Here is an 8,940-nt window from a genome sequence, read left to right on the forward strand (position 1 = left end):
ATCACCTCCCGGTCTCACCTTACCTAACTATGCTAAGGTACCCGAAGATTAAATCACCTCCCGGTCTCTCTTATCACAAAACACCCTAAGGCGTAAAGGGGTATTTTTATTGAACTCGGTTATAATTCGGATCTGTAAGAATCTAAAGGAATCTAGGGTAACTCACTCCGTGCAATCACTACCCATACCCGCAAAAGACCAAAACAGACGACACTTAATTACCTCTCAGTCTCTCAAGTGACAGAATATAAGGTATCTCTAAACTCTCAAATACCGTTCCTATTGAATACGTTAACTATAAACCATAAACTAGTTACAAACACACAATAAGTAACCTAATATGCATCCATACATGAAAGACATTCACAAAAACGCATATGGAACAATAAATTGATAATAAATTATTACCAAATACGCATATGCATCACAACCAAATAAAATAAAAGCTTTACCAAAACATCAACCAATCAATATTAATCCAACACCGAAAATAAAATGAGTCTAAAAAGTATTCTTCCAAACCCAGACAGTCTAATAGTTTAGCCAATCATAATTACGAATGAAACAAAGATAAAATATATATTGCAGTTCATCATATAAAGATATAAATATGATTGAGCTACTAGCCTGTGAGCTTAAATTATTGAGCTGTATGCCTGGTAGCTTAAATTAATTCACCAGTGTGCTAGCTTGCTTCTTATTAATATTACCGTTAGTCTTTAGGTGTGTGCTTGGCAGCTTGTATTTTTTTGTTTTTGTTTGATTACTCGAATCCACCAACAGGGTGGCCCCCCTCTTGAGCCGTCCACGGTAGGGTTAATACCCCCTTCATCAACAATAATCCTCTTTTTTTGTGGCCTATTTATATTATATGTATAAGGCAGTGATTTCACGTGATGGGTCTTTAAGCCCATAATCCATATTTGTAACTTCACCTGGCCCATTCTTGATGCTTCACAAATCACAATTAAGTTATTTGAGTTAAAATATCGACGATCTGATCTGGTGGACTATTTCCTACACCATTCAAAAAATATATATATTACATAACTTATTGAAATACATTTTATATTATATAATGTATTCGATTAAAAGTCAACATTTAATATATATAAAAACAAAATATATTCAATTATTCATTTGTTAGTCTCAAGTATAGTATAAATACACCATTTTAGCCCGTTGTCTCATAAAACCAACAAATTTAAAATAGGAACCAATTAGGCGAATTATTTAATAAAACTAACTCAAAAGTGTAGGGAATGGTTATAGTATTTATATATATAATTTAGCCCATATCATCTTTCTTGTTTCTTAAAACCCATCTTGTCCCAATTGGTCTCTTGTTTGCTGGCATCTTGACTAGCCTCCAAACATGAAGCTTCTTGAACTGCAACATCTCATCTTGCATAGCTTCAACCCACGAGTTTTCTTTTAAGGCCATATTGTAGTCCTTTGGCTCAACCTGTGAAATAAAACATGCAAAAAGACATTTGTTAATAGTACCAGATTTGCTTCTTGTTTGGATGCCAGCAGATGGAGATCCTATGATGTTCTCTGTGGGATGACGTCTATGAATGGGCAACTGAGGGATATCTTCAACTATGGTGACATGTTTTGCTTGAAGATTGACAGTCAAAGTCTCAATGGGATGAAAAATGCGAGGAGCATTTTCAAGAACATTATTGATTAATTGAATAGAGTCAGGTTGATCAACTCTATTATCTTGTGCAATTTGTTCTTCCCAGAGACTTTCACCATAAGGAACAACAATCCCAGCAATAGGAGTTGATGCAGTATTTCCAGAGTCACAGACAGCAGGATCATCAATGGCAGCAGCAGTTCGAGTTTCTTCTTCTTGAGAGGGAGGTGTGGCGACAGACTCTACCACACTTGGAGCCACTTAAGCATCTGCCATATGATCAGCTTTGTATTGTTCCACATTGTCTTCAGACTGAAATGATTCATATGAGTCGGTGTCAGATACGTCTTAAATTTCAACCAGTTCAGTTGAATCAGTAGCTTGAGGAGCAGAATTGTCAATAAGTTGATTATTTTCTTGCACGGGATCGGGTGGTGGTACAACTGGTGGTACTATTCTGTTGGAAGGCTCAACAGGTAGTCTCACTTCACACAAACTGTTGATAATTGATTGCATCAATAGAAGCTCAGTCACAGAAGATGTGACAGAGTATTTGCAAGTGGTGGAGTATACATGCCACGAAACTGTTTGAACATGTAGTCATAATCAAACATCCAATCTGGTCTCGTGCACGCATTAGTGGTGTTAAGCTCTTGCCAGTCAACATTAAATAATTCCACAATCAGCTTGGTCTTCTTATTGTAGACAAGATAACCCGTCTTGTTAGCAGCATAACCAACAAAATAACACTCATACACCTTTTCAACAAAGTTCGGATCAGGCTGAGCACTGGCATGTAGTAGGGTGCAGGGACATCCAAATGTATTAAAGTAGTTGACTTACGTCTTTGTCTTGTAGTAGACCTAATATGGAGTCTTCTTCAAGCGCTTGTTGATGATCACACGGTTTTGAATGAAACAAGCAGCATTGATTGCTCCACCCCAAAAAAACAATGGAAGTATGGAGTCTTATAGCATTGTTCTAGCAGCTTCAATCAAAGTTCGGTTTCGACGTTCATCTACACCATTTTGATATGGAGTGTAAGGTGCACTGAAGTGGCGCTCAATTCCATTTAAACTGAAAAAGTCATTCACAATCCGGTTGCAAAACTCGGTTCCGTTATCGCTTCATAAACATTTCACCTTCATGCCCGCCTGCCTCTCCACTAAAGTAATGAACTTGATTAGAAATTGGGAGGTTTCATCCTTTTGCCCTAAACGGAATGTCCATCTGAAACGGGAAAAGTCATCAGTAATCACAAGACAACAGGCTTTTCAGCCGATTGCCAATGGATGGATAGGACCAAACAAATACATAGGCAACAGTTGAAGAATGGAATCTATGGAATCATCTTGGGCCTGTGAGGGAGCTTGTGTTGCATTTAGAGAATGAAAGACATTTTTCAATGCCAGAGAACGATATAACAGACAATCCCCTCACATGCTCACCTTTGACCAATTTGTTTAAGTTTTTGAAATTTACGTGGCCAAGACGTTTGTGCCATAGAGATGAGTCATTCTCCGAGGCCTTAGATATTAAACATGAGGCGGTTCTACGTGAGTAAGAGCTATTCATGTCTAATATGTAAGCATCATTATGCCTTGGAGTCCGCATCAAGATCCATTCTTCTGGGACTTTAAAACCTGGTTTGAGAATCAAGCATTCATTCTCAGTGAATAGTGTGGAGTACTGTCGATCATAAATTTGTGAGACACTTAGCAGATAGTGGTTTAGATGCTCTACCAAATTGACTTCATCAAACGTCAGGATCCCATTCGACACTCTTCCACGCTTTGTGATATTACCACCCACGTCTCCAGCGAAAGAAACGTGTCCAACGTTAAACGGTTTAACGTCGAACAATAAGGACTCGTAACCTGTCATGTGTCGGGTACAACCACTGTCTAGATACCGATTACTGTTGATAGACCTTCTTAACCGACCCTACACACATTAACAATTAATTAGGCATGGGTTCCCGAGACTTAGTTGTCCCGGGAATGTCAACCACACAGTTACCATCTTCAATTTTCGTGTCATCAATTATGAAGTTTTGGGACGTGTCAGATGCAGAAGAACAATCATTAGGAATCCATGCATGTGTAGGTTTCTTGGTTTTGGAAGATTTTCTTGACTGTCTTCTCCTTGGTTTTAAAGCAAAATCCTCAGATTTCTCAATCCTTGGATTCCTTTTCTGATTTCTTTTGATGAATTCTTAGACTTTTCAGTCTTAGAATTCCTATTTGTTCTCTCCTTTTTGGTTATCCAGAAAGGAGGTTTACTATTCTTACAGCATCATCCCCTTTAACTTCTTCCATTGGATTGGTCATTGCTTAAACAACTTCAGGATCAAATACAAACACAACAGATTCTGCTTGAAAATCACAAGTATTTGGTGCTAAAATGTAATGTATTAGAATGCAAAGTAATCAAATGGAGAGCAGCTTCAGTGAAAATGGTTTTAGTACAAAGTAATCGAATGGCTGGCCAAACTAATCGAATGGATGAATCTAATCGAATTAGATTATAACCTAATCGGATGGTCTAATCTTATCAAATGCCAATCGATTCGATTAGGTTGTGATCCGATTAGAATGTAATCTGAATTCGATTCGATTACAAATGAGATTCGATTAGAACACTTTTTGGATTCGATTTGATTTGGCTGCTTATTCGATTAGATTATAATTGAGACTCGAATCAAATAGATGATTCGATTCGAATACTTGCTTATTCTAATACAACTGTACTTTTGAAAGGTACGGTGTGTACTTTCTGTCACCCTTTTCCAAGATATCATTTTTGATGAATGTCACTTCAATCGACTTTGACCCTTTATGGATCTTCACAAACACCAATATCTTAACACTTTCAAACACAACCTTTTGAAGATTTTTAGCCTCTTTAACACAAATTTCTTGTACTTTTAACATACAAACTTCAACACAAGGCTTGAACACTTGAAGATTCCGAACTTATGAACACTTTTCTTCACTTTTATGAACCCGTAACCCACAAACACTCTTGAAAAACCGTCTTCAACACAAACAAGAACAAAATCCAAGGTTGTGACCCTAGATCTACTACTAGTAGAGCCCGAAAGCTCTGATACCAATTGTAGGTCACTAGATTGGATCTAACAACACAACAACTATTACTAGTTATCTTGGATAAACCTCTACACTAGTTAGTGGAAATCACTAGTGAGTACCGAGATCTCGGATCTTGTTTGGTATTAGTTATTGCCGAGAGAAAGGGATAGAAGAGAGAGTTTATGAGTAGTAAGGATAATGTTTTGCAAAAGGTTGAGTTGTGTATGAGTTACACACACTATATATAGTGTGTGTGCTCATACACTATCTATTCATTATAATCGGCCCATTGGGCTCAAACACAAATGGCATTGGGCCCAAACATACACACACAAGTCTATCAAGCTAACAAATACACAAATGATACAAATACGAAAGACTACAAAACAAAACGGGCGTTACGATTTTTTAACCAGTAGTTACTTATATACCCAGCCCTGTGAAATACCAACAAAAAAAAGAAAAATCCCAAGTTGCTGGATTTTATGTACTGCATCAAAAACCTCATTAATGATAAAAAATAAATAAATAAATGATCCATGTTGTTGGATTTTAAGCACTACATCAGAAACCTAATTAATGATACAAAAAATATATATATACATTTACAAATTACATATTTACAAAAAAATTTATATATATTTACAAAATCAAAGAAACATTAGTTTGATATAATAATAATAATTAATAATAATTAATAAAAATAATAATCAAAACACAAGTTACAAAATTTCAAGATTACAAATCTTTACACCTCAAAATCTTTTTCCCAAAAACAATATATAAAGTAAATTGCTGAACAAAAACATAAACAAAAACCTCATTAGTTGTTTGTGAAACCAATGATTTCTGAAGTTTACGAAGCGGTGACTCTGGCAAGATTGTTTGCATTTGGAACATAATGATATTACACTCTTGGAGGAGGAAGAAGAAGAAGAAGAAGAAGAAGAAGAAGAAGAAGAAGAAGAAGAAGAAGCAGCAGCTAGCTAGCCTTCTTAAATAAACAGGAAAATCATTAGAAAAACAAGCTAAAAGATGACATAAATATAAGCTGGTATACTGAGATTACGAAAATGCCCTTGTTTTTTTTCAAATCTAGCAATGTAGAATGTAAATGTTTATTATTTTGTAACTAAGATATGATTGTATCATTTCCTATTTTGTAAATATAGGATAATTAAATTCTTAACCTCTTTAACCCTCAGGTTTCCTTAAGTTACACAAAGAACCTTATGATGTGAACATGTATCCTAACAAACCGAACTAATACCAACCGAGATTCCGTTGCAACACACGTGCTTAAAGCAATATATTCGTCGCCACGAAGAACACTTATGACTCTACTTTATACATTTAATTTTAATTTAATTACTAAATCATACACGTTATAAATTTTTGTTTAACTTATTATTTTATACTTTATTATCCAAAACACGCTTGATAATGTTATTTACCATTTTTACTTAATTATTTTTTATATGTGTTACATTTTTAATAATTCGCCTTATTTATTCTTTTATATGTTTTATGTTCTTGTCTAATTTTTGCGACTTACCATCAACAGAGGCTCAGTCACAGAAGATGGGACTTGAGTATTTGCAGGTGGTGTAGTATACATGCCACGAAACTGTTTGAACAGGTAGTCATAATCAAACAACCAATCTGGTCCTGTGCACACATTAGTGGTGTTAGGCTCTTGCCAATCAACATTAAATGATTCCACAATCAGCTTGGTCTTCTTATTGTAGACACGATAAGCAGTCTTGTTAACAGCATAACCATCAAAATAACACTCATATGCCATTTTAGCAAATTTCGGATCAGGCTGAGCACCGGTATGTAGCAGGGTGCAGGGACATCCAAATGTCTTAAAGTAGTTGACATGTGTCTTTTTCTTGAAGTAGACCTCATACGGATTCTTCTTCAAGCGCTTGTTGATGTTCACATGGTTTTGAATGAAACAAGCAGCATTGATTGCTTCACCCCAGAAAAATAGTGGAAGTTTGGAGTCTGATAGCATTGTTCTAGAAGCTTCAATCAAAGTTCGTTTTCGACGTTCAACTACACCATTTTGCTGTGGAGTGTAAGGTGCACTGAAGTGGTGCTCAATTCCATTTAAACTGCAAAAGTCATTCACAGTCCGGTTGCAAAACTCGGTTCCGTTATCGCTTCTTAAACATTTCACCTTCATGCCCGTCTGCCTCTCCACCAAAGTAATGAACTTGATCAGAATTTTGGAGGTTTCATCCCTTTTCCCTAAAAGGAATTTCCAGCTGAAACAGGAGAAGTCATCATTAATCACAAGACAATGGGATTTTCGGTCGATTTCTAATGGATGGATAGGACCAAACAAATCCATATGCAACAGCTGAAGAATGGAATCTATTGAGTTAATCGTCTTGGGCCTGTGAGGGAGCTTGTGTTTCTTGCATTTAGAGCACGAAAGACATTTTTCAATGCAAGAGAAAGATTTAACAGGCAATCCCTTCACATGCTCACATTTGACCAATTGTTTAAGTTTTTGAAATATACATGGCCAAGACGTTTGTACCATAGAGATGAGTAGTTCTCTGAGGCCTTAGATATTAAACATGAAGCGGGCCTACGTGAGTAAGAGCTATTCATGTCTAATATGTAAGCAGCATTATGCCTCGGAGTCCGCATCAAGATCCATTCTTCTGGGACTTTAAAACCTGGTTTGAGAATCAAGCATTCATTTTCAGTAGATAGTGTGGGGTACTGCCGATCACAAATTTGTGAGACACTTAGTAGATTTTGTTTTAGTTTCTCCACCAAATTGACGTCATCAAACGTCAGGATCCCATTCGACACTCTTCCACGCTTTGTGATTTTACCACCCACGTCCCCGACGAAAGAAAAGTGTCCACCATTAAACGGTTTAATGTCGAACAGTAAGGACTCGTCTCCTGTCATGTGTCGGGTACAGCCACTGTCTAGGTACTAAATATTGTTGACATACCTTCTTGACTGGCCCTACACACATTAAGAATTAATTAGACATGGGTTCCCGAGACTTAGTTGTCTCGGGAAGGTCAATCACACAGTTACCATCTTTTATTGGCGTGTCATCAATTATGAAGTTTTGGGATGTGTCAGAATCAGAAGAACAGTCCTTAGGATTCCATGAACGTGCAGGTTTCCTGTTTTGGAAGATTTTCTTGACCGTCTTCTCCTTGGTTTTAAAACTAAATCCTCATATTTCTTAATCCTTGGATTCATTTTCTGATTTCTTTTTGATGAATTCTTAGACTTTTCAGGCTTAGAATTCCTTTTTGTTCTCTCCTTTTTGGTTATCCAGAAAGGAGGTTTACTTTTTTTTTTATTTTTGGATCTCACATCCATTTCACTGGAAGAACTATCTGATAAATCATTTCTTGTTCTTGAGCTAGGTTTAGCTTTGGAACGGAATTGATTAAACTGACCGGTCGTTTCTCTTTGCATTCTATGCCAGTTCTTGCAACGTCTTGCAAGGTGAGAAGGGTTACCACACACATAACACAGCCTTTTTCTGTTATCACTATAGAATTCGTCAGAACTATGATGCATGGGCTGTGGTGAATAAGGTGATGCTTGGAACGGAACAAACAGGTTATCTGATCTATAACCTCGATCATCAAAAACATTTGAATATAAAGAGTTGACATAATCTTGTTTATGACAACCATAGTAGTTGTTATCAAACTGACTGTAGAGTTGAGGTTGATAAAATTGATTAGTCTATTGATAAAAATTGTTTCTATGAGGTGGAATATATTTACTTGAAGTACTAGCTTTCTCTTTTCAAAACAATTTTCTTTAATTTTATCTCCCACTACTTTACGATCACTTGATGAACTGCTAGGTATGTTTGTATTCACAGACACCTTTTCTTGCACATTTCTATTAAAGACAATCTCATCAAAAACAGTTTCACAATCACTATCAGAAGTGGAAACATAATTTTCATTCACATCATTTAAAGAAGTGCCAACATATACACTCTCACAAATTACATGATTGTTCAAAATATTTTCGAAGTATTATTATTACAGACCGGGTTAACAACAAATATTTTTAGATTCACATGAGAATCAAAAAGTGAATAAAAAATCTTTTTATCTCCATAACCCTTGTTCGTTTCCACACAATCACTTTCTTCTACACAACCTGCCAAAGAAGATGAACCACCATTAGGACTAATTAATG

The sequence above is a fragment of the Bidens hawaiensis genome, unplaced genomic scaffold (assembly GCF_021521415.1).
Source record: "Bidens hawaiensis isolate Kalapana, Puna unplaced genomic scaffold, B.hawaiensis_p1.1 tig00014356_1, whole genome shotgun sequence".
Classification (NCBI taxonomy): Eukaryota; Viridiplantae; Streptophyta; class Magnoliopsida; order Asterales; family Asteraceae; genus Bidens; species Bidens hawaiensis.